The 25,679-nt window shown below is 41.6% G+C and overlaps 1 protein-coding gene and 1 non-coding gene across 2 annotated transcripts in view; both read left to right on the top strand.

Annotated features, from left to right (window-relative positions):
* CACNA1C (calcium voltage-gated channel subunit alpha1 C) overlaps positions 1–25,679 on the top strand; it is a 722,305-nt gene that overhangs the window by 125,314 nt on the left and 571,312 nt on the right. The window lies entirely within an intron of this gene.
* Positions 19,123–19,193, top strand: TRNAV-CAC (transfer RNA valine (anticodon CAC)). The gene has a single exon. It is a non-coding gene; the product is annotated as a tRNA-Val (tRNA).

Raw genomic sequence — 25,679 nt, 5'->3', positions numbered from 1 at the left:
GTATGCTTTAATTTGGATTCCTGCATGGAGCAGAGGGTTGGACTTGATGGCCTTATAGCCTCCTTCCAACTCTACTATTCTGTGATTCTATGATCCTGTGTTCTACATGGAAGCCCTCCAGATATTTAAAGACTATTATCATATCTTCTCTGTTCCACAAACAAATGCAGCTTTTAAATTATCCTTCTTCATAGGACTTGATTACCAGACCCCTCACCATCATGTCTGGACATGCTCCAGTTTCAGTTTCTTTCTTAAAATGTGACACTCATAACTGGACACAGTACTCCAGGTGTACTGCTGATCACAATACTCCTGATTCAACACATAGTAGAGTAGAAGTATTACTTTTCATGATCTAGACATTATTCTCCTGTTAGTGCAATCTAAGGTTATATTCGTTTTCTCTCCCCTGCCCCAACATTTTATTTGCATATATAATTGAAAGAAAGACACCAGCTGACAATGATAATAAAAATATCCCATAAATCTTAATTTAAACATGTGGATTAATATAAGTAGTCCATTTGTCCAAATAGGTATCTAAAGGAGATTGATGATGATAAGCCATGAGTTTAAATGTAGTTTTTAGGAGCTGCTCACATTCAACTTATGATCAGCTAAGAGAACTAAGATCTTTTGCACATGTACTGTTGCAAAACCCCTGTCTTGTATTTGTGCCTTTGACTTTTTTCACCTAAATATAAGACCTTACATTTATCTGTTGAATTTCATCTTGTTGGATTTGGCTCTGTGTTCCAGCCTGTCAAGATCATTTTGAATCTTGATTCTGTCTTCTGTGGTGTTAGCTATCCTTCCCAGCTTTGTGTCATCTGCAAATCTGATAAATATTCCCTTGATGCTATCATCCAGGTCATTTATAAAAAACAGCACAGAGACTAGGACAGAGCCCAGGACAGAGCCCTATGGCATGACAGTTCCAGAGGCTGATGCAGAGCCATTGATAAGCACTTGTTGGGTATGGATACTCAGCCTGCTGTGTATCCTGCCATGTGCCCTGCACGAGGGTCCCACTGTGGGCCTGAGGAAGTCTCAGATTCAGACAACTCACCAGTCACTCTACTCCATCGGGATCCCTCAGACCCCTTTCTACATCACTCTGACCTAAGGACCTGGCTCTTTCGTTATCTTCAGACTCCCCTACAGCTTCTCCTACTCTACAGCCACATAGGAGTATGGAACAACAGCATCAGCTACAGGCCCCTTAAAGACGGCATACAGCTCTGTCAAAGGGTGTGGAACTATTGGAAGGAAAAGCCCTGCCAGCCTTCAGATGACTTTGGTCTTAGGTTGAGGCAGTATTTTCCATATCTCAACCAGCAGGGTCAGTGGGAGCTCCCCAGAGACCTGATTTGCAATGCCTTGCCTTGCCTGGACCTAACGAGAAGACACTCTGGTAATTGCTGTTGCTACCCTTGTGGACCTCAAACCTAATCAGAACTGGATAGATTCACTTAAGCAATGATATTGTCGAGCCCACATTTCCCCAGAAAGCCTCTCTTTCACTTACCCCCCATCTTCTTTCCCCCCTAGGAAATACAGTATACCCAGTTAAGGGAGGGGCATTAAGGGAAGGAGAGAGGGGAGGAGAGAAAGAGGCCCTGGAACCTGGTAAACAGGTGGAGACAAGAGGGAGAAGCAACCCATTTTCCTCCATTTTCTTCTCATCCTGGATTGTAATTTGAACCAGCAACAGAGAGAGGAATGGGCTTGGTTTGGAAAACAGGTGTGCATTATTAGTGTGTCAAATTCAGATTCTGAACCAGGTAATCAAGAGGCTCGGCAACATCACAAATAGAATTAAGTAGATCCACTGATCTCTTTCAGTAGTAAAACCGTCAGCAACTCTAATGAATTTCATTAAAGAGAACAAGTGTTTTTACTGCTATCAGGGATACGGCAGGAACATCAGTGTTAAAGTGTCCACAACAACTTTGCATCTGAAATAACTAAGTCAACACTGAAGTACTAATATAAAACCATCTACATACACTGAAGCACAAATGTGAAACTTTGCTCAGGCACAAACTGATATCTGCCTGGTTTGAGTTTCATAAAAGGTAGTTGTGATTGCTGATTCATCTTAAATGCTTGTATCTGATTACAAATCTGAATAACGAAACGAATACCCATGGAAAAATGTGAACTGTTCTTAACCGAATGATATTGTTGTGCTCTACCCCAATCTCCGAGTGGTAAGAAATCTTCAGGGTTCCCTGCACTTGCCCAGGGTTTGGTTTCTTGGAAAGAAGGTCAGCGGAGTCTATGGTGTCTTTATAAAATATGGCTTATTTACACACATTCACAGCCAGAGCATAAGATGGAGGGATTCAAATCATTAGCAGACCAATAGATCTTGCTTTTCCATCAGGCATATAGGAGGCATCCTGAAGCCATCATACAGGGAGCAGGCCTCTCTGCATGTCTCCCCAGTTCCCAGCTTCTCCCCAGCCTAAACTAAAAACACAAGCCTCTCTTTTGGCCCCAGGAGGGGGGTGGGCTTTCCTAAAGAGTTTCAATAACAAGAGGATTTCCCTGGCCCATTCACCAGTTAATGGGCACTTGACGGACCCATTAGCCCACCTGGCCAGTCTATTAGATTAACAAAGGAGACTCACCTACCCAGTAGAGCAGGTCTGTCAGCTGCAGAGCCCACTTCAAGGTGCAGGGTTCCAGATCAGAGGCTGGAAGGGGACTCTTAGAAATCATCTGTCTCAACCCCCAAATCTATATAAATATCATTATGATCTGCTAGATTTTGCATGCTTAAAAAGATGTGCTTGTTTTGTATCTTCTTTTTTTGTTAAGACCCACAAAATTGTTCTGTGCATATTCCCTTCTTCCTCAAACCATTTTAGAGCCAAGATGATTAACAGGCTGCACTCTGCTTCCTTTCAGAGATAAGACTGCCATTTCTCCCAATCGTTCTCATAAGCAGTCGAAGTAAATAAGACAATAGAATAAGTGAAGCAAATACTTTACACATAATTTAAATAATGTGGATCATCTGTGTCTCTTAAACAAGGAATGTTATCGGTGACATAGATGATCTGATGTTAGGAACTGTTGATCTGTCTAGCTCATTGTTGTTCATGCACATTGATGAATGACTGATATATAACTGGTGTGCTCTAGATTGTAGGTTGCATGGGTCAGTTTCTTGCACTATGAGATACATCTGATGTTAGGAACCTAGGAAATTGCCTTATATTGAATCATAATGTTGATCCATTTAGCTCATTATTGTATATGCTGACTGGCAGTTGCACTTCAGACAGGAGACATTCCTAGCTCTTTCTGGAGATTAAACCTGGGACCTTCTGCATGCAAGGCAGATTCTCTACCACTGAGCTACACACCTTCCCCAATGACACTAGAGGTGTGGTTAAAAGAGAAGTGAAGATATTTCTAATGATCACAAGTGAGGTGCACATTTAGTGGATGTCTGCTAAGGCTGGTAGCTGATCAAATAATTCTTAGTCAATACATTGCACAAATTTTAGTTGATTAATGGATAAATTGAGTAAATCTATGTAACTTAAATTATGTATTTTTAGCTGGGTGAATAGTTTTTATTTGTCTGAGTTTTGTGTAATGATTTTATGTTTTTTAAAATAGTGTACTGAAGTTTTTAAAATATTTATTTATGCCACCTTGAAATCCATTTGAGATAAAGATGCAGTATATACATTCTTTAAATAAATAAATGTTCAGTGAATAAGACTATACTTCTGAAGGGGGGAAAAGCATACTTCCCTTGTTTTTAGATGATGGCCTCACACATTGTGGCTCCGCATCTCTGGAATATGCTCCCCAGTGAGGTCCACCTGGTGCCTTCAGTACCAGGTAAAGATGTACCTTTTGTCCCAGGTATTTGCTAGATTGAGATGTTTTGTTTTAATATGCTGCCAAACCTTCTCTGTGGCTGCATGGGGGTGTTATGGCTATTGTTTTGTTATTGTTATGTTTTTATAGAGTGTTTTATTTGTATTTGTTTTAATATTGTGTAAGTTGCTTGGGGACGTTCAGGTATCAAGCAACTAATAAATCTAATAATAATAATACTAATTGCATGAAGGCCCTATTATAGCAGAGACATTAAGGGAATAGATGGTGCTTGCCTAACTTCTTGTATTCAAAATAATTAACAATGTATTCTAAAATATCTGTGACCCTATTAATCAGAGCCATCTTGTTAATCAGATATTATTAACTGATTAATGCAAGTGATTAAATCAGCTAATCAGTTACTATCTATATGCCACAAACCTAAGCTATTTTTATAGTCCTTCCCTCTCTCCAGCAAATCCTGAAACTGTAGTTCTGTACTAGGAAATTCTGTACTCTTTACAAACTACAGTTCCCATGATTCTTTGGGAAAAGTTGTGGGTTACAATGGTATAAAACTTTTATTACAATTTGAATCCTTAGAATTCAAACTGTAATATAATAAAATACAGTGTGTTTCTGGCTCCTAATCCTCTCTTTCTCCCTTTTCACATCACTTCCTCCTGTCTGTCATTTCTGATTAGGGTTGCCAGGTCAGAAGCATCCCAAACCCTGAGATTTTGCAGGTGGGCCCTAGTGATGTCATAGGGACAGGCCCAAGTGATGTTATGGGGTTGGCCTGAGTGATGTCATTAAGCAGGATACATTAAGCATCAACCACAGTTGCTTGGCACATACAGTTCAGATAAAATTATTTCTCTGATTGGAATTTAAGATAGAAATCTTAGCTAAAAGATTGGGCCTGGGTAGGGAACATTTAATCTAGCCAACTAGCTTCTGGCAAAAAGGGTTTAAGTGCCCTCAGGCCAGCCCAGTCACCAGAATGCCATTGTAGGAAGAAAGGAGCCTATCGTTGTGGAGATGTTAGATGGGAGCACTCAGGAGTAAAGATGGATGCCCCCAAAGTCTGCAATTCTAAACACGCTTACTAAGGGACTAAGCCCCATAGAACTCAATGGGACTTACTTCTGAGTAGATATGGTTTGGATTGTGTTGTTGGTAAAGCTTGACTAGGAATCCTCTGCAAAGATATCCATATCCAAGTAGGGTTGGCAACCCCCTGCCTGGAATGCCCTGCCTCTAACTTTTAACATGGCTTCTCCAAATTGTTTTACAGATTTGACCCTTCACTTCAGAAAGAGGTCTGAGAAATGAGTAAGAGTAAGAAGGTTCTCTACTCTTTTCTGTCTCCCCATGGGCTGCTATAAATTCACTTTGATAACCAACCCAATTCCAGTGAATAATAATTGACAGAGAGAAAACACACATGGTTTGATCTACCTTCATAGGCAGCAGTTTGAGAACAACAATTGCAGCCACGCTGCCCAGTATGTGAATTCTCTTTTAGCACTGTTGGGCAAGAAACAAACCATCATGCGAACAACAAGGTGCATCATCAGTGGGTTTAAGGGAGTTCAGCAGAGCAAATGGAATCACTGTTGTTGCTTCTATGGATGAAAGGGAGGGAGGATAAAGGTAAATGAAATGCAAATAGAAAAACAAAAACAAAAGACAGTGATGATTTCCTAAATGCAATACCATACCAACCACAACAATATTCCGATGAGTAAGGCAGAAAACTCAACATCCCACAAGCAGTCAGGATTCCTAACCAAAAACCAAAACTAAAATATCCTGGCAGCCAGTTAGCCAAGGTCACAGAAATCCCCATGCAGTACAACCTGTCCTGAGGGCTGCAGTTAGTGCAGAATGCTGTGGCATGATTGCTGACATGAGTGAGACCCTATCAGCACATAATACCTCTGCTCTGAAATCTGCACTGGTTGCTGATTTGCTACCAGGCCAAGTTCAAGATGTGCTTTCCATGTTACAGGTACCACATAGTACTTGTTTTGCTCTTGTAAGAAATCAGTCCTTTAGTGTGGCAACACCTACACTTTGGAACTCCCTGCCTATTGACATTAGCAGGTGCCTTCATTGTACTCTTTTCCGCACCTGCTAAAACCTTTTTTCTTTAGGCAAGCCTACCCAGGCATGTAGAAGCTTTTATGTAACAGGTTTAACTCATTCATATTAAATAGACCAGGGGTGAAGAACCTGTGGCTCTCCATATATTGTTTGACTTCAACTCTTATTAGCCCCTGCCAGCATGGCCAACATTCAGTGAAGATGAAAATGAAAGCCCAACAACACAGGGCCTCCTCTACCATGAGGCAGAGTAAGGCAAATGCCTCAGTTGGCAAATGCTGTAGGGAGGGGGCAGTGCGGATGGCAGTGAGGACAGTTATGCACTTCTGTTGGATGACAGAGCTGTATGTGCCTCATGGACTGTCCTATGTCCTATATGGCTAGGGCTTCAAAAGCTTGAAATGGCCCAACTTCTTTGGACCTCTGAGAGGGCCTGACTGTGAACACCAAGTATCATGTCTTCTTTTTGATTGATTTTGTAACATGTAACATGAAACTGAAACCAATCAGCAACTTCCAAAGCTTTGGGTAGTCTTCTGTTAATCATTCAGAGATCCATTGCTGAGTGGGAGGTAGGTGGTATTATTTGTCAAGGTATTTTACAGTTTATCAATTGTTTCCTGTGAGTGTGTCTGTGTGCTGTTCGTGTATATATTTATGCAAGGGGAATCTCCAGCCTTGTAAAACAAATCATTTTGCTTGTACTTAGATAAGTGTTCACAGCCATGCATTGAAATCGGACAGCAACCTGATCTTACATAAAGATTAGATTATTGTTAGTAAATTGATAGCATCTGGGAGCAGAAGTGCTTTTTCATTCATAGAAAACTATAAAAGAAATACCCCATCAGCAGCAAAGATGGTTGCTGTGAGTCTGATATATTGCCAAGCTGAACTATTAGATAAATCCATCAGAAATGAATCTAACAAAATGATGCACAATGAATGCTTGCAGCAGAGAAGAGGACCCGCAAGGAAATGGGAGTTTTTCTGACAGGAGCGCATGAGTTTTTATAGGCAGCAGGACTTAGGATCTGCACTGTAACCATATTTGGTCATTAAAGCATGCACACAAATAGAACTGCTGCACAGATGGACAAAATATCATAAGTAGTTTTAAGGCTGAAGTCTGATGGCTATTGAAAATGGGTAGCAACATTTTGCAGCTTTTATTGCATCTATAGTCCCAGTCTGAGAGACTGCCTGACTGAAAAATATCAAGTACAGGGAAGATTTCCATGTCTTGTGTCTAGGTTTTACCCTTGCCTGCCTCACAAAGTTCATATGCATCATCTTCACCCAGTTGGTGGTTAGGATCTAAATCTTCATTCTTGAAGGATTCAGTACAGATATAGGGAAGTGCTTCTCCGCTCCCACAAGATATTGTGATGGGCACCAACTTGGATGGCTTGAAAACAGGATTAAACAAATTCAAGGAGGAAAAGACTATAAATGACTATTAGCAACAATGGCTGTGTTCTGCCTCTGAATACCGGGTGCTGGGGATCACAAAGGGGGAAAGTGTTATTGAGGTCAGGTCCTGCTTTCAGGCTTCCCACGGGCATCTGGTTGGCCACTGTGAGAATAGAATGCTGGATTAGATGGGCCACTGGCCTAATCCAGCGGGACTGTTCTTATGTTCTTAAGATGGAGAAGTGGAATCTATCATGGCACCAGATTGGGTTCTCAAGTTCCAACCTAGAGACTAGTGCTCTCCTTTTAAGAATCCCACCTGAAGCAAAGATGTAAGGGCACCATGGTTTCTCTGGCCCAGTTTATTATTATTATTATTTATTTATTTATTTATTTAGTTGCATTTCTAAACCGCCCTATAGCTAGCAGCTCCCAGGGCGGTGTACAACATGATAAAACCACAATATTTAAAATACAGCAAGTGTGTATTGCGCAGACAATATAAACATTATATAAACAAAGTGAATAAATAAGTAAAAGTAGGCAGACGAAGGACAGAACTACTAGAGCGAAAGATCAAGAGTATTAGTAAGAAAACACAAGGGAAGCAAACATGGCTGCCTCTTCTCTTGCTTTGGCAGGGATCCAAAGGTATTACATGGCATCCAATAATTTCCACTTGCACAACGTAACTTCTTTCCCTCGACTCTCCCTGCACATCCCCTTTTAAACTGTGGAATGGTTAATTGTAACTTTAAAACAAAACAATAGAACAATTTTATAAAATGATCAGCCAGTGTGACCTTGGGATGTCTGGGTCTGTCATCTGTTTTCAGTCATTCATAGACAAATGTGTAGAACAAACACCATTTTATCAAACTTGTTTTCTCAAAATTGTTAATAAGCTTCATCCTCAGGCTGCCATCTTGTACAGTGAGAATAACAATGAAGTTCCACACATATTTTCAGTGGGAAGAATTAGATCATAGTGTGTGTGACAGACCCTAAACATGCAGTACCAACTATCAAAACAAATGCATATATTGTCAAAATCATCTGATTTAGGCTTCTCTCCATCTTGTTTATGTAGCACTGAGAAGCCTCTTTTAAAGTACTAAAGCTGTTAAATGAACGTCAAGAGGATTCAAACTAAGGAAAAATGTCCCACAGATAATCTATGCCTCTTTCTCTGATCTCTTTTTGTCCCTTCTTATCTGTATTTATGAGCTTCCTCAAATATGTCATGAAGTCTAGCTTCACCCCAACTATTCGCCAGCTCTAAAAGGTTAAGGGAGCTTCCTTCAGAGCTCTGTTTATTTGATTCAGTAATGCTCCTGTTTTCATCACTAGCTGTCATTGCTAGGATAAAGCTTTGCCTCTGGCAACTCGAGAGAGTGCACCCTCCCCTGGCTCCAACTTTGACTTTGTGGATTTTGGACAGATCTTTTAACTTGTTTGCCCTTTTGTGTGTTGGAGATAGAAGTATGTTTAGTTCTTATAGGGGCTGTGAGAGTGAATTTAGTTGATGTCTGTAAAGTACTTGGGAAAGGTAGCACTCTAATGCATTCATCTTAAAGCTGCATAGGGTATACTGAGCACTTTGCCAGCACATAATTATCAGGGCAAAAGCAGCAAGCACAGGTCCAGGGAGTAGTTGTTGTTATGTGCCTTCAAGTCAATTACGACTTACGGTGATCCTCTGAATCAGGGACCTCCAATAGTATCTGTCATGGACCACCCTGTTCAGATCTTGTAACTTTAGGTCTGTGGCTTCCTTTATGGAATCAATCCATCTCTTGTTTGGCCTTCCCCTTTTTCTACTCCCTGCTGTTTTCCCCAGCATTATTATCTTTTCTAGTGAATCATGTCTTCTCATTTTGTGTCCAAGGTATGATAAACTCAGTTTCATCATTTTAGTTTCTAGTGACAGTTCTGGTTTAATTTGTGGACCCAGTGTCCATCATCAGCTTTTGGGAGCAGGGCAAGCTAAAGCTGTTTTATCACCAAAGGCCTAGGAGAGCGTGGAAGGTGTATATTCTCTCAGTCTCTTTTACCCCTTCTGCTGGATCCTAAGGCACACCTGTTCCTTCCTTGGCTTCCTCCTCCTCCAGAGTAGACTAGTGGAGCCCTCTGAGTGCCTGACAAGTCACCTGGCAGCACTGGACTTCTTGCTGGGCCTGACATTACCCCTTGGGGAACTGGGGGTGAAGTGGGAGAGAGAGTCTGGCTTTGAGGCAGGGGTCCATGTCTGGTGTGAGGTCATCAAGGAGCAGGCAACACGTCCTTGAGGATAAGTAACTCAGGCTCCACTACTGTGACAATGTTTTTTTTTTTAGTTCCCTCTTGCACTGGGGGGGTCTCTGTAGTACCCCACTCCTTTTTCTCAGAGGAGATTCCCCCCTTCTGCAAGTCATGGGCAAGCTGGACTGTTGATATCCAGAAACTTTATGTCCTGTGGCACCAGGGCAGTTTGCCAGAGAAGGTGCTGCTCTTCATCAGGACAGGGTGACCTGAGGAAGAAGGGCAAGCTGCTCTAAGTTTGGTCCCTAAGGCTGAACAGTTTTTCTAGGTTGTCCCCAAGAGAAGCTGCTGAACACCCTCATTCCTCTTGATGTGGTACCTGACTACTAGCTCATCTTCAACTACAACTTCTGCCTTTGGCCATTCTGATTCTCATCCACCTGCTCCAGAATCTGACCCCCAACTGTGCCTGTCTCACATTTGTCCAAGGCCTGGTCAACTTGGCCAAGGCCTGATAATATGAGAGGGAAAAGGCAGAGTGAATTCAGGCAGCAGCAACACATAGGAGTGCTAGTTGCCCTCACAACAAGCAACCTTGCAGTCTGAAGGGTAGAAACAAGAGCTTTATATATATAGTTGGCTTGAGGGGAACTCAGTAAAAGCATTTTCTGCAAGATCTAGACAGCCAGTTGGGGAAGGCTGTCACTGTAGCCTTTCACTTCAGGAGAACCTTAATTTTAAGTTGAGGCATCACTAGTTAAGTGAGACATTTTCTGACTGGCCTGGCATTTTATGGCTCCCTTCCCATGCTATACTGTTCTCCATCACATCTATATAAATCCAGGAGAATTTGGCATACCAGGGTGGTCTTACAATTAGGCAGAGTGTGGAAACTGCCTCAAATGTCAGATATTGGGGGCAGCAGAAGCAGCATTCTCCATATGGTTGTCCTAAACCCCCAACCATTTCTCTCTATTGCCACATGGACACTCCTGAACCTCCTAATGTGGCTTGTTGCCTCAGGTGCAACAGAGGACACTATCCATTACAAGTGTTAAAGTAAGATTCAGCTGCTAGTCCAGTCAACTTCTGTATGTGGAATGGGGGCCACCATCTTCTGCTTCACCTTAGGGAGCAAAAAGACTTAGGCTGGCCCTTGGTGAACCCTTCTGCTGGGTCACATCCACAACATTAATTTAAAGCACTTATATACCACTTTAACTGTCATGGCTTCCCCCAAAGAATCCTGGGAACTGTAGAGTTCCCCTCACAAAGCTAGAATTCCCAGCACTCTTAACAAATTACAGTTCCTAGGATTCTTTCGGAGAAAGTCATGACTGTTGCAGTGGTATAACTGCTTTAAATGTATGGTGTGGATGTGATCTTGATTAATGTTCTATTTCACTAGAGATCACATTTCTTAAACACAATCAGCAACATATCAATGTAGCCTTGCTCATCTCTCTGCCCTAGCTGTATCTTAAGTGCAGTTTTTGGCCTGAAGTTCTCTATATGGTGATGGCTCTGTCGTTTCTGCTGGCTTCCACTTAACGACTGAGGTGGCTACTTATGTATCACCAAAAAAAGAGGAAATGCATTACCAAAGGGGGGGGGGAGAGGATGTGGAGTGGCATATAAATTAGGATATGCATATAAATCAGTAGATGGAAAGTTAGAAATAGTTACTATAATTTCAATATAAACATGGTACATCTCACCGTATTGGGGAAGGCTGTGACCAGGTGGCTTGTGTGCCTGCTCAGTCTGTTGTTGATGGACAACTGTAAGACCTCTGCTATTCCCTTTCAGACAGAGGACTATCCTCTGTAAAGTAGGACATATGGCCACCCAACTGCCTTCTTACCCAGGAGCAATCAACATTCTCCTCTAGGCAAGCATCTCATTGTACATCTGCAACAGAAGAAAAACATTTGAGGTAGTTGAATTGGCAGCTGCTGAATGTCTGGTTTCTTAATCTGAAGAGCAGAGCTGATAGTAGTAAAACTGTAGCACAACAGGCATTTGAGGGTTGTTTCACAACAGACCTTTGACAGACGCATAACAGAATGATTGGGGGGGGGGAAGAGGGAGAACAAGTCTGTGAGGCAGATATATTGATGTGATCTTCCTACAGCTCTGAAGGCTTATCCTCATATTTAAAATCCAGGCAAGGAAAGCACATTGATTTATGAAACAGCAGTGCTGCGCATGAGCATGGCTGGCTGGCGCACTGCCAGACTCTGCCAGTGCTGTAATTAGTCAGTGTCTGCTAAACAGCCGTATGTGGCATCTCTTTAAATCAATGCTAAGTCTTGCTCTTCTGGAATGGTAGGTGGCAGCAAAGAGCATGAATGAAAAGTGTCAGCTGCCTGAATACTGTAAAAAAATCCATATGTGTGCATGTTCATGCTTCCCTGTCTAATCCATCTGTGTCATGTGCATTTTCCTGCCACCAAGGGGATAAATAGCTGCATGTTAGGCTTTTAGGTTTTCCCCCCAAATGTTCCCTGCCAGAGCATAACCAGATACAGGCATTCCTGTGCTCATGTTTAAATCTTAATAAAATAGATGTTTGCTTTAGTATACTGAGTGGATAAATCAGCATAAAATATACCCTTCTCTTGCTCTAGCTAAATGCTACTGACATTGAGTGAGCAATTTCTTCAATGCAGATAGCCTAATGTCATATCCAACTATGTTAAACTGTAGATAGATAGATGGATATATATATACCAAATGTACGCCTTTTAATAAAACCATTTCTGTCATAAATGAAAATACAGAAGTTTTGAACAGTACAGACAGACTCAATACAAACTGAGAAGATTTTGTTGCCTGTGTCCAACAGCAGTTGCTTTTATTATTATCATACCTGTTTTGTGTCTCTTTTCAAAACATGATCCGTAGACGTGTTTAAATTAAAATATATCCACATGCTCTGACACTTGACTAGTTAGCCAGATTATGGTTTGGTCTGTAAAAACTCTTCTAACACAACATGAAAAATAAAAGTTGTTTCTTAATTCCATTTAGACTTGAAGCTTTGATTGAAGTTTCTGTTGTCAAAAAAACTGAGATAAAATAGAATATTCTGGCTTCTTATAGTATGTAACCAAGGTCTTTATGAGATGTTAGAAGGTTGTTCATTCACATATTTGGGATTGCCTGGCCAGAATATTCCACACACTGGTTCTGATTAGACTAGCACAATGTACTCTATAGAGCTATCCTCGAAGACAGATCAGAGGCTGCGGTTTTGAGTATGTATGTACTGCCTTCAAGTCAATTCCGACTTATGGCGACCCTATGAATAGGGTTTTCATAAGGCTGAGAGGCAGTGACTGGCCCAAGGTCACCCAGTGAGCTTCATGGCTATGTAGGGATTCGAATCCTGGTCTCCCAGGGCGTAGTCCAACACCTTAACCACTACACCACACTGGGTTTGAGTGGTACAGCAAAATGCGATCAGATAGAACTGGTCCTTAAACAGCTGCACCGACTTTCTATATGTTACTGGGACCAATTAAAGATGTTAACTTTAGTTCATAAAGTCCTGAATGACTTGGCACCCAATACCTTAGAGGAGTGCCTCTCCTAATAGCTGCGAGGTTGAGCATAGAGATATTTGGGGGAGGCCCTGCTTGTAGTTCTGCTTGGGATGCAGTGGCATCTGTTGTGGAACTCCTTTTCTTTGCAGATGTGATTGTCCCCTTCAGTGACAGCCTTTCATTTCCTTCAGGCTTCATTTTCTTCAGGCATTTGGGAGATAGTGGATGATTGCGATCCAATGGTTAGATTATTTCTGGGCTGCAATACAATGTAATGTTTAGAATTTTTTGTTATGTTAATGATTAGAAGAATTGTAGCTGTAGTTTGGATTTTATTTAATTAATTTGTTAAATACTAATAGTACTACTACTGCTGTTGCTGCTACTACTGCTAGTAATAATAGTATTAATATTGTGGAGCTTTTTTCAATAAATAACCAGATAAAAACCCAGACTCCTCCTGCTGTTGTTCAGGTCAAGTTTTCTGAGTTTTGGTGTGAGTAGGGCTCCTCACCATATATACAATGCATGCATGCATTATGGACTTTCATCTTCCATGCCAATCAACAGCTGGCATAAGCATTTTGAATCTTAGATGAAGCATCTTTCAGCTGGTTTGGAAAAAAATCTGCTAGAGGTCTATTCATTTATCAAACCAGACATCAGTATGTCTTGTTGATGTGTGCTGGCCACACAGGTGCAGCCTCTGTTGAAAGATGATGGGGGAAGAAGATTGGGTAATAATTAGTTTGTTTCATTGTGTTCAGAATGACATAGGCTCCATTACAGATGGGCCACAGGGATGTCTGAAGTAGCTTTTTGGATCCTGGCCAGTATAGCTGGAACAATTTCATAAATTTTGCAACTGCAACAATGAGCTGACAATGGCAATCACTGTGTGGCAGGGAGATCGTCACCTGATTTACTAGAGTGCTGATAATTTGTAATAGGTTTTAGTATGAATTTTGAGGCCTGATCCAGCAAAAGGGGAATCCCCATCCAGAAACAGTTCTTGTGCATGTGAACAGATCACCCCAGTGCATACACAAGAGGTTGCTGTGAAAGCACAGAATGCCTCACACAGACTGCATCCCACATTCTGTCTAGCAACAGGCTACTGTTCTCATGAAGCTTCTCCTTCCCTCCCCCCCCCACCCCGGAAGTGGAAAGCCCAATTTGTGCATTAAAATTATTATTCATCTCTATACAGTTCAGGTGGCACTTGGCTGCAGTTGTATAACATCACTTTTAGCAATTGGAGGGGAGTATGTTACATCATGGAACAATGAATCCACAGCAAAATATTGCATCCATGCATTCTCAAAAAAGAGAATTAATTATTCCCCTCCCCCTTTTAAAAGCCTATTAGTTCTACCAAACCGGGATGCACCAAACTCATGGATGCAGCTGGTTCTTAAAGCTAAAATAAATATTTAAAACAGGGTTACAAATGTTGAGACTTTCATTTAATGCTTCACACACTATGGCCTGAAGGCACATAAGGCCAGCTCCCTGCTGAAGTTAAGCAGGGTCAGGTGTGGTCAGTGCCTGGATGCGAGACCACTTGGGAACCATATGTAAGCCACTTTGGGTTTCTAGCACGGAAAGAAAGGTGGGGTATAATTACCAATTTAAAACAATCACTCAAGGGGTGGGGGAATATCCAACCAATTTAAACTTTTCCCTTATATTCACTCCTGTGGATAAATGCGCAGAAATGGGTAATGGCAAGTTATGGGGCAGCAGGAAAATATACCAAGGCAGAAACTCGGTGAGATCTAACAGGTACTTGCACTTCTGAAACCTCTGCTATTGTGTTTTGTTTTAATGTCTGTGTCAGTTCTAATAAGGGTAGAAAGAATAACACAGTGGCAGAGTTCTAGGTATGGGCAAGAAAAAGAATCATTTAGCTACTATTCAAGCCGTTTTCATTATCATTTTCAACCGATTCAAAACTAGTTTATTCATTCTCTTTATACATTCTCTTTGTTACCATAAGATTTTGTTTGCCGCTGATTTCAGTGGGCGTCCCAGCCAATATTGTCCTGCCTGTAACTTTGGTGTTTTCCATTCAAATGGCAAAACTGTGTATCAAAATCTACAAATGCTGGATTTCTTAAAAATTCCTAAAAATGCTCTTAAGCACTGTTATTTTGCATTTAAGTAGGCAGAACAGAATCCAAGGCCCATAATATTACATTTTCTCTTTGGTGAATGGCAGCCTAGGGGTTTTAACAGCTTCACTGCTTTTAATAAAGAATGCCTCAATCCTCCAGCCCCCAATTTAGTTAATAGTAAATCCAGATTTTTAAAAGCATCCCATTTTAATGGTGGAAAAGGACACTCCTGGTAATGTTTTCAATTTATTTCTAATCTGCAAGAACACAGTCTGGCAAGGCCTTAGCACCCTCAATTTCCATTGATTTAAGTGGCAATCAGCACCCTACTGAAAGGACCTGCAGAGAACAGTACAGACAGCTAGAGCAGAGGGCTGTAATCACAACGTTGATGGAAGCAATAGGTGCTTCCTGAGAAATATGCTTTAGATTATTGAGTTTGGCCTTGTCTCTGAGCTTAGCCTTGGAATGCAAAAGGGATATGTTAGTTGTTACAGAGCTCAAGCAAGTTACAGGGTCTGGCATTTGGGGATCAGGGTTAAGCCAGCAGTATGCATGTGTGTGTGGGATTTTTAAATTGAATTTTAGTCTGATAGAAGTTTGACTGTTTTTTATTTTATTTTAAGTATTAAAGTGAATCACAGGCCCTTTTAATGCCCAAGTCTTCAAGAGAGGAGTTGGGATATCAGATAGAAAAATGTGATATTATTTTTAAGACTTTTCTTGAAAATATGGTGGAAAGAGGTAAGGATAAATGCTTCTGTCTCTCTATTGTTCAATAGATGGCTATTGCAAAGGCATTTTAATCTACAATATGAATGCAACAAACATTTATTACAAGCATGTATCATACAGATGTGCAAGCTGGGGAACTGTGACAGGCTGCTGCTGTCCCTGTTGAGTGTTCACTTAGTAGCAGCTTGGCTCTGCATAAAGTTTGAAAAGATAACTGATTCCTTTTTCCACCTTGCTGTGGAGCCCCAGTTTTTCATGCTTTCTGGAAGTGGGGATATATAGCAAACAAATATGCGTATGTGGTTTTTTTTTTGCCATTTCCCCAACTTCTTTATCACTCACCAAAACATACACTCTGACACTTAAAAATATTTTTAATAATACTTACATTTATATAGAGTACAGTAGGGCCCCACTCATACGGCGGGTTACATTCCGAACCCCTGCTGTAAAGCGAAAACCTCTGTAAAGCGGAACTCATTGAATAGAATGGTGTGCGATGCCCGAAAACCACTGTAAAAGCGGAACAAGCGCCGTATGAGTGGGGCTTTAGTCTAATTGCGTCTAATTGAGACTGCTGTATTAGCGAATCGCCATAAAGCGAAGCACAGTAAAGCGGGGCCCTACTGTATTTGAGTGTTCAAAGGAGCCCGAGCATACATGTTGGTTGCCTGTTTTGAAATACGCTGGTGAATCTTAAATATCTTCCAGCTGTCCAAAGGTTGCTACCTTTTTAGGTTGGTCTCATTTGGACTTTTGAGCAAAGACTGAGCAATGCCCTCTCAGTGGATCTCTTCTCTCGCCACTCCCCCAGATCAGGTCCCTTCTTCCCAGAAACACATACTCACATTTTTCCAAAGGATGTGAGTAAAAGTTGAATCCAGTAGAATTAATCAGAGCATTGAAAAGCACATAGAGTCGGAAGTGGAAGTGAGAAAGAAAGCCTCTCTTTCAACTTTCTCTTTTAGCTGTGCATATTTTTCAGGGGAGAAAGGGTAACCAACCTCACAACCTCATGACCAAGGGGGCAGTGAGTGGGGCAGGGGCTCAGAGACTTCATGGGTGCCAAGGGAAGACCACAAGGCCACCATTGTGCTCATGGATGCCACTTGGTAGCCTCTGTGCTATTGACTTTTTCATGCAAAACTGAATCAAAACCTTCCATACAGTTTTCCCAAGACCTGGTACAGGGATTAGAAGTTAGAAAGGAGGAGGAAGAAGTAGTACATCATTTATTTCTTGGGAAAAAAGAAGCCAAGCTGGAGCTTATCCCCTGCCCCCAATCCCTTGCATTCTTTCTGAATCAGGTTTATCTTTTCCTTGCATTCCATTCCTGGAATGACAGAAATACTGTAGTGCTTAGGTGGTAGCTGCTTCATCAGTAATTATAGGATTCTGTACTTTTCAATAATTTTCAAAAATATTAAAAGTCTTAATTCCTTTTCTTAATATAAGGGCCTGCCCTAGAGATATTTAAATTAATTAATAATATCAAGTAAAAACAAATGGGCAAGATCTAATTCTGCTTTCAAATTCCAGATTCTCTTTAGATCCTATGGAAATAAAAAATCTTTCCCTTCCCTCTGGCAGACAAGGAATGGGTGGTGGTGGTTGTGGGCTCCCCCTCGTCATTGCCTTCTTCTTTTTCATTCTGAATTTGGGATTTCAACATTTTGGAATGATTCATCCTTAAATTGACCTGCTATTTTGCTACTTCAGATGACCCGTGGTATCTACTTATCTGACGAAATCACGGCCGGATTGATGTATAAACTAAGTAAGCTACAGTCTAGGGCCTCATATTGTGATGGGCCTCTAAATACAACCCCCCCCATTTCAAGTTTTACATAATTGGTTAAAAAATAAAAGGAAAACAGACATCATTTTGATATGACAAAAATTCTTAATAGCTACACAATTATTTGTCATACTGCAGGAATATGTGCTAAAAATAGGTTTATTGCAAGATATATATTTTAGTTAAATTTTGGTTGCATCCTTGCCTGTGTACCGGTATCTATGCAAATAGAAAAGTTCATTATTTTTATTTTATTTTATTTCTGTAAGAATAATACACTTTTTTTGGTAACGCAAGGGGCCTCTTAAGTTTGACATAGTTTAGGGTTCAGTGTGTCTTGATTCGGCCCTGGATGAGGACTAGAAGCATAAAAGGTGAAAGTAATTCTATCCACAGGCATCACTGGAATATGGTTATATGGCTTAAAACTGCTGGGTGGTGATCTACACCACTGTTCTTCAACCTTGGGTCCCCAGATGTTGTTGGATTACAGCTCCCATCATCCTCAGACAGCATGGTCAATGGTCAGGGATGGTGGGAGTTGTAGTCCATCAACATCTGGGGACCCAAGGTTGAAGAACAGTGATCTGCACAACTGGGTTGCTTGTCATGCCTTATCGACTGTTCTTGCAATACCACCAGGATTTTTCAAGATGAGTGAGTAGGATAATAAAGAGGATAGAGAAAGGAAAGAGTGAGAGAGGGATTTCCAGGTTTGGGGTGGGAGAAGGTTCTGAAAATGTAAACCGCTGCTATGTGGAACAGGATCTTTTCCAACCACATTTTGCATAGGTATGGCAATGTGCAAATACATGAGCTGGGAAGAGTAATCGGGCTGCTATGTTATACAGCAATCACTTGGGAATTTAGACCCAGATATATGTGGTACAACAAAGCCTTAAAATATAGGTCGATGGAGAATACTTTGCCATATAGGGAAAAGGGGGTTGTGAATTCATATGTCCACTTCTGCAAATTCCATCCACACTTTTGAGCAATACTACCTCAACGTCTGAAATTTTTAAGGATGACAAGTGATGCCAGAGATAAGAGAACATTCTTACAAGTGAATTATTGGAAGATTTTCTTCTTTCAAAACTGCTTTATTACTCACAGGAATTGTTTCAATCAACAGTGAGAACTAAATTACTGGATCGGTGGGGAAAATATCATTGCAGCTGAAGAATCAATGCTAACTGGATCTTAAGGACAATATTACACCCAACACAAATTGCTGAGGATGATAACTCTTTTCTTGACTTGAACTGAACTGTAGTCGTCTTCTTTTTTTTAAGTATATATACCCCAAGAGGGGCTGTGGCTCAGTGGTAGAGCATCTGCTTCACATGCAGAAGCCCCCAGGTTCAATCCCTGGCATGCCCAGATAGGGTTAGGAGAGATCCTGCCTGGAATCCTGGAGAGCTGCTGCCAGTCAGAGTAGAAAACACTGAATTAGATGGAACCATGGTCTGCCTTGGTATAAACCAGCTTCTTATGTTCCTATGTAGAAATCACAATGCTTGAGTTATTATTGGTCTGTAAGCATCATTTGTTCTCACTATGCTAGTAGTTGCCTGTTTTTCCTTCTTTCTACCAAAATGTACACACTTGAACACTTTCATTGGTGGCTACCCTTGTCCTTAAAGGAACAGAGTCCAACACTTCTACAAGGATTGCTGCCCTGGGCTCCTACTGGGAGAAAGGGTGGGATATAAATAAATAAATAAATGGAATGCTTCCACATTATAACTAGTTAGGGCTGTTGGGACATGGCTTTTCAGCAGTGAGTCATCTGGAGGTGGAATTAAAATGGAGGTCCCACAGTATAAGCCTGTATTATCCATCTGTGCCATTCCCCTTGACCTTGTTCCTTCGATAATACTTTTCCCGCAGAAGTAAGCCCCATTCAGCAACTTTTAAACTTTAACTGCTTGCAAGATCAGTATGTTTTATTGCTTCCTGTTGAGCTAAAGGTGGGTCCTTGGTGTGAAAAGACTGAAGACTACAGGCCTACACCAACCTTAACCAATCTGGTACCCCCCAGATGTTTTGGACTACAACTCCCAAGTGCTTTCTGGGGCTGATGGCAGTTATAGACCAAAACATTTGGAGGGCACTAGGTTGGCAGAGGCAGGTCTACATTGTTTGATAACAGCTTTCCAGTGTGTGTGTGGGGGTGACGTCATCAACCCAGGATGGCATGCTTAGCCCTGTGCTGTCACCTGACCCTGAGCTATTTTGACCAAAAACATATTTCTAGCTTGCTTTATTGACTCTGATTTTATATACCTCACAAGGGTATAAGCCAGTCTTCTTGGATTCCTGGAAAACATGATTGAAATGTTTTCGGTTTCGCAAATGACGCACCTTGTGGACTATACGGGCCAGAAGCTTTATTGAACTTTACTGTAGTAACCTTTACTTGTTGTTTTAGTTTTATTGCTGTTTTGATGTTGTGATACTTATATATTATGACTTTGTACATCGCTCAGAGTGGCTTGGTTTCCAGCCAGATGGGCGATAAATAAATCGCAGAAATAAATAAAATACTCATCTCCCAGAGATCCGCTGTTCTCACCAATGTCCAAAGCTACGGCAGAAGAAGGCTCAACAGTGCCAGAAACTTAAAAGCCTAGTAAGGGGGAAATGGATTCAATTAAAACAATTCAAGTAAGAACTGTAAGGGGAATGAATGTCTACTAACATTGGCTTAATACTGAATTCAGATCATGCCCTAGTACAAATGACTTTAGAATTTTCACCCTCTAATCCATGATCTTTTAGATGGCATTTCATTGCTTTGTTGCTGGAGAACAGACTCACTAGGGAGAAAATACGGGAGGTTATAAAAACATTTCTGAGGTTCATGACACAAACTAATATACACTGGCATTGCTCTCAGATACTCCGAAGGAAGTCCTCAGGGGATCCTTTATATCTGAAAATAGTAGGATCAAAAATAATAGAAAAATACTAGAATGATCTAAGACACTCTTAGATTAAATATCCTAATTGGAACAAAGGTTTAAGAGAAACAGTAGTACATTAGAACTTTGTTATAATGCAGGGGCCGGAAGTTCAAAGGATGCACCCGTGTTATAGGGGTTCTGCGTTAATAACAAAAACTGCAGTGCTGTATAGAGTATTGTATCTGGGGACATCGTCGTATCTACGGTATATCTGAATCCACGGTACAGCGAACCACATTATAGTGAGCTTCCACTCTACTAGGGTTTACAGGATACTGACAAGGAAAAAAGCTGAATACCTGGCCCTAAATACCAGTAACATACTTACCTCCTTACAATATACTAATCAATATTACTATGAATTTTCTAACAAAAGCTCAAAATTGCTTGCTAATAGACTTTAAAAAAAGGAGGAAAAGGAAAGTTGTTGGGTTTTTTGTTACCAATACAGGGGTTAAGATATTTGCCATAAGTTGTAATTGACTTGAAGACACATAACACACATACCTGAAGGCATACCTCCAACTGTGTTTAAAGATAATCTACATAGTCCCTTCTTAGAGTGCCCCTTTAATCTGAGATATGGAGGGTGTGTATGTGGGAGAAGGCCTTCTCAGTAGTGCCTGCTCCCTCCCTTGTTGTGGAATGTCCTCCCTACAGTCAGGGCCGGATTAAGCTGAGGAGGGCCCCTAGGCTGATTGGTGTTTGGGGGGCCCTTCTCCTCTTAGGCAGATCCACAGAAACAGCCGCAGGAGGGATCGCAGGACAGGAGCTTCTGAGCCGCCTGCCATCCCGTCCCATCCCATCCCATCCCATCCCCCCTGCTTCACCTACCTTTCTGCTTTTTTTGCGGCTGCGTGCACTGCGCGCTCAGGTTTGCCATCAATCAAGATGGTGGCCGAGGTTTCCCTAAGGAGCTAAAGCCTCTCCCGCCATCTTGGTTGATGGCAGCAATGCACACATGTAGCACGCATGCGTTCCATCAACCAACATGGTGGCAGAGGCTTCATCCCCTTAGGGAAACCTCAGCCGCCATCTTGATTGATGGCAAACCGCAAAAAACAGCGGAGAAAAAGGTAAGTGAAGTGGGAGGATGGCAGGCGGTTCGGAAGCTCTTGCATGGGCCCCCAAGAGCTCCGGGCCCCTAGGCTTCAGCCTACTAAGCCTAATGGATAATCTGGCCCTGCCTACAGTAGCTTGCCTGGTGCCTTCCTTAATGTCCTTTTAGTGCCAGTCAAATACCTTCTTGTTCTGCCAGATCTTGTTATAGAATACACCTGCAAAAAAATTCCAGTCTGGACTCTGGAGGGGCCCTCACACTTTGCAGGAGTTGGGGATGAAAATTGGGAGGGGGGTTGAATGACTTAACAGAAAAGGTGACTTTTGAGAATAGATTTGCAAAGAAAAATAGAGGGAAGGAGTTGGCAATAATGCAGGAGTTTGGGTGAAAGTTCCAGGTATAAATAACTATCCCTGATGTCACTGACCCACAGCAGGGGCACTGGAACAAACACAGTGTCCTCATTAGCATCTGATTCTTAGTGTTAGAAATCTTTTGCCTGCAATAGTAGGGCAATTACAATGTAGAGTCACTACCCATTTCTTGTGTACTTTTCCCTAGTAATAAAATATCTCACCTTTTCCAGTGCAAAGAATGAAACTGCTAAATTGTTAAATGTCCCCCCCACTCCACCTCCCACTTTCTTTTTTAAAAAGGAACCTCATTGTGTGTCATGAGATCACCTTTCTATCAAGGTGACCCTTTTCTGCACCAGTGGAAGGTTTGAAGATGTTTGAGCAAGTGTGTGCGTGTCTCTGTGTGTATGCATATGATCATTTGGTGAGTTGCATGAATCCTATAAAAATAGGTCAGAGGAATGACAGAGCCCACTGCCTGTTTTGTGATTCTAAAGTTCGTTCAATGCATTAAGGAGATTAATGAGTGAAAGGGCTTGGAGCCAGCAAGGGACTGGAGAGCACCTTCTGAGGCTGGAACGTTAATGTAATTTCATGGGCAGAACAATGCACCAGTACAACTACTTTCCTCTCCACCTTTTCTTTCACTGTACTGTTTGGTATTCACAATGCCAGTTCTGCCACAACCTTCCTGGGGCTGTTTGTCTGCATGGCCAATACATCAGCTGGGAAATTTGTAAAGTGTCTTTTCCTCTTCCTGCCCTTCCAATATTTCTGCTCCACATCAGTGCACAAAATGAGCAGTTGCCAAATGCTGTATGGCACTGCGGATGCTCATCAAAACGGTCTACATGAAAGGGATGCAGTCTGCAGAGGAGAGAGAAAGAGAAACAATGTAGTAGCAGGACCACAGCACAAGCATACAAGGCATTACTGATGTCACCTTGGCATTTCTAGTACCTTTCCCCTACAATCAAGTGAACATAAATGAAATATTCCTGCTACTGGTAGCCACTTCTGGGGTGAAGGAAAGCACCAGTATAATGTGGAAACAATGTTACATACCAGCAGTAGAAAGAGATACAAATCCCCTCCCAAAAAGAGGAAACAAATTGTTCAAGTTAAATGTGAAGTAGAATGCCAAATGTTAAAACTATTATAGTATGAACTAGCAAGTCAGTTCTTATTCTCTTACATTCCTAGTCATGCTTAATTTAAAAGATTAGATAATAATCAAAGTCTGTCCTTGTTGCATTAGTTGCTGAGTTAACTTTCAGAAATCAAGAAGAGCTAGAAGAGTAGAATCTTCAATAATACAAAAATTATGATGCAGTGTGACAGTGAAAATGTACACACAACCCCATTCATTGTTTGATTAAGCCAGACAATTAGACTGGATTAAGCTAATTTCTAATTAGCAATATATATACTGTATATTCTCCACAGAAACAAGTTGTTTGGGACTAGGGAAACAGAGAAGGTAAAATAATGGATTTCACCGATCTCAAACACAGAGATACAGTGGGGGTATTCCACAATGTCACTATTTTGGGGTGGGATTCAGTCATATACAGACAAATTCCGGTTGCACAGTACTGTTGACTGGGAGGTCTTGCAAGCACACCCACTTCACAAAAAGATTTGACTTTTTTGTGATAAGCATAATTACAGAGAAATGCCCTGGAAGGTGTGGGATAACACTTTCTTTGATACAACCTCCTAACGAATCAGGATGAATGCTCAATAAACTGATCAAAGTTCCCTGAGGAAAGCAGCAGTTGCTGAATTTCTGCTTCCCTCAAGGCTGTTAAAGGTACAATACCTCTGTCAATTGAAAGACTTTTACAGTGCAATTTGCTGCTCAGAAGTAAGGCTCACTGACTTCATTGGACTTATTCCCAGTAAAGTGCATATAGGCCTGCAGCTTTAATCCTATATATGTCTGTTGTAAGAAAGTCCCACTGAGTTCAGTGGAGCTAAATAAGCATGTTTAGGATTGTAGCCAGGGCCGGCAGCAGGCATGCTGGGGCCCTTTTGCACCAGCCTGCCCTGGGCCCTGGCACACGCATGCACATTCCATCTACCAGGTGGGTGGAGGAACAGGAGGTCGGTCAGGCAAATGAGTGAGCAGGCAGGGGGGCAGGCGGGCAGGCGAGCGAGCAAGTGGTGGCGGGCGAGCGAGCAAGCGAGCGAGCAGGGGGTGGGATAGCGGGTGAGTGTGGGGAGAGGGTGAGCGAGCAAGCGAGCAAGCGGGGGGAGGGTGAGCGAGGGAGCCGGTGGGGGCGGAGAGCAAGCAAAGGAGCAAGCCAGCGGGCGGGCAGCTCCCTCCCTGTGATCCGCAGCTGGAAGCCTGCCATGGAAGGGGAGCACTACTCCCCCACTATGAGGGGCCCTTCAGGGGCCCCTGTAGGCCATGGGGCCCTCAGCCAGGGCCCCATCTGGCCACCCTTTGGAGCTGGCCCTGATTGTAGCCACAATCAGCAGGGTGTTATGTGGGAAGATTGGGAAAGAAGCATTCATTAAAGATGATAATGTTGAAGCTTCTCCATGTATTATTTATATCTGCCATCACTGCACAAATGTTATATTGGTTTTCTATCCAACCTTATGTTAGAACCTCAGGACAGGGAATCATAAAATAATATTAAAAATCACAGTAAATTCTTTAATTGTCATATCAGCTATAAAACTTCTTTAAAATACAGTGGTTAAAATCAGCACACAAATATTGAAATAAAATATGCTGAAGAGATATTTGCACCAGAAACTCTCTCCCTGCACCCCCATCCCAATAAATCGGAAAAGCAATGTCCATTAGTGGTAGCAAAGTGGTAACAGTAAAGAGTCACTGTGGTCAGAGGGTTTTCATTTGAGAGTATAGTTCTTAAAGAACTGAAACATGAAATTGAAGAACTATTAACTAAAATACATTACTTATTTAAATCTTCCCTCTTTACCTGGTGACTGGAAAGAGGCCAATATAATGCCAATTTTTGAAACAGAATTCAGAGAATGAATGGCCTGTCAAATCTAATCTTTTCCTGGAACACATTAAAGCTAGAATTGTTAAGTTTGTCAGGGAACATGCCATGTTGCAGAAGAGTCAACATTATGCTCCCTTGCCAACTGACTAATTTTGTTTGGTATATCAACAAAGATAGAGATTAGGGTTGTTTTCTTGGTCATAGGACCCTTGGATTTTTGGAAGGGTTTTGACTAAAATCCCATACTAAAGGTTCCCAGGGATCCTACAAACTACAGAATAAAAGGACAGACCATGTTACAAACTTAGAACAGAACAGCAAGTTGTAAAACTAAGGTTAGACGTAAACAGACAGTATTCACTAAGAGGAAGGGCAAACAGTGGGGTCCCCACAACAAAGCCAGTGTGATTAGAATGCCAGATTAGAACCTGTTTAGTATTCAGGACAAAACGCAAAAAAATATGGTGAAGAACTTCAAAAGGGCTTTTCCAAATTGGATT

Source organism: Rhineura floridana, chromosome 8 (assembly GCF_030035675.1).
Source record: "Rhineura floridana isolate rRhiFlo1 chromosome 8, rRhiFlo1.hap2, whole genome shotgun sequence".
NCBI lineage: Eukaryota > Metazoa > Chordata > Lepidosauria > Squamata > Rhineuridae > Rhineura > Rhineura floridana.
Note: the sequence above shows the minus strand (reverse complement) of the source record. Positions and strands in the feature narration are given on the sequence as shown.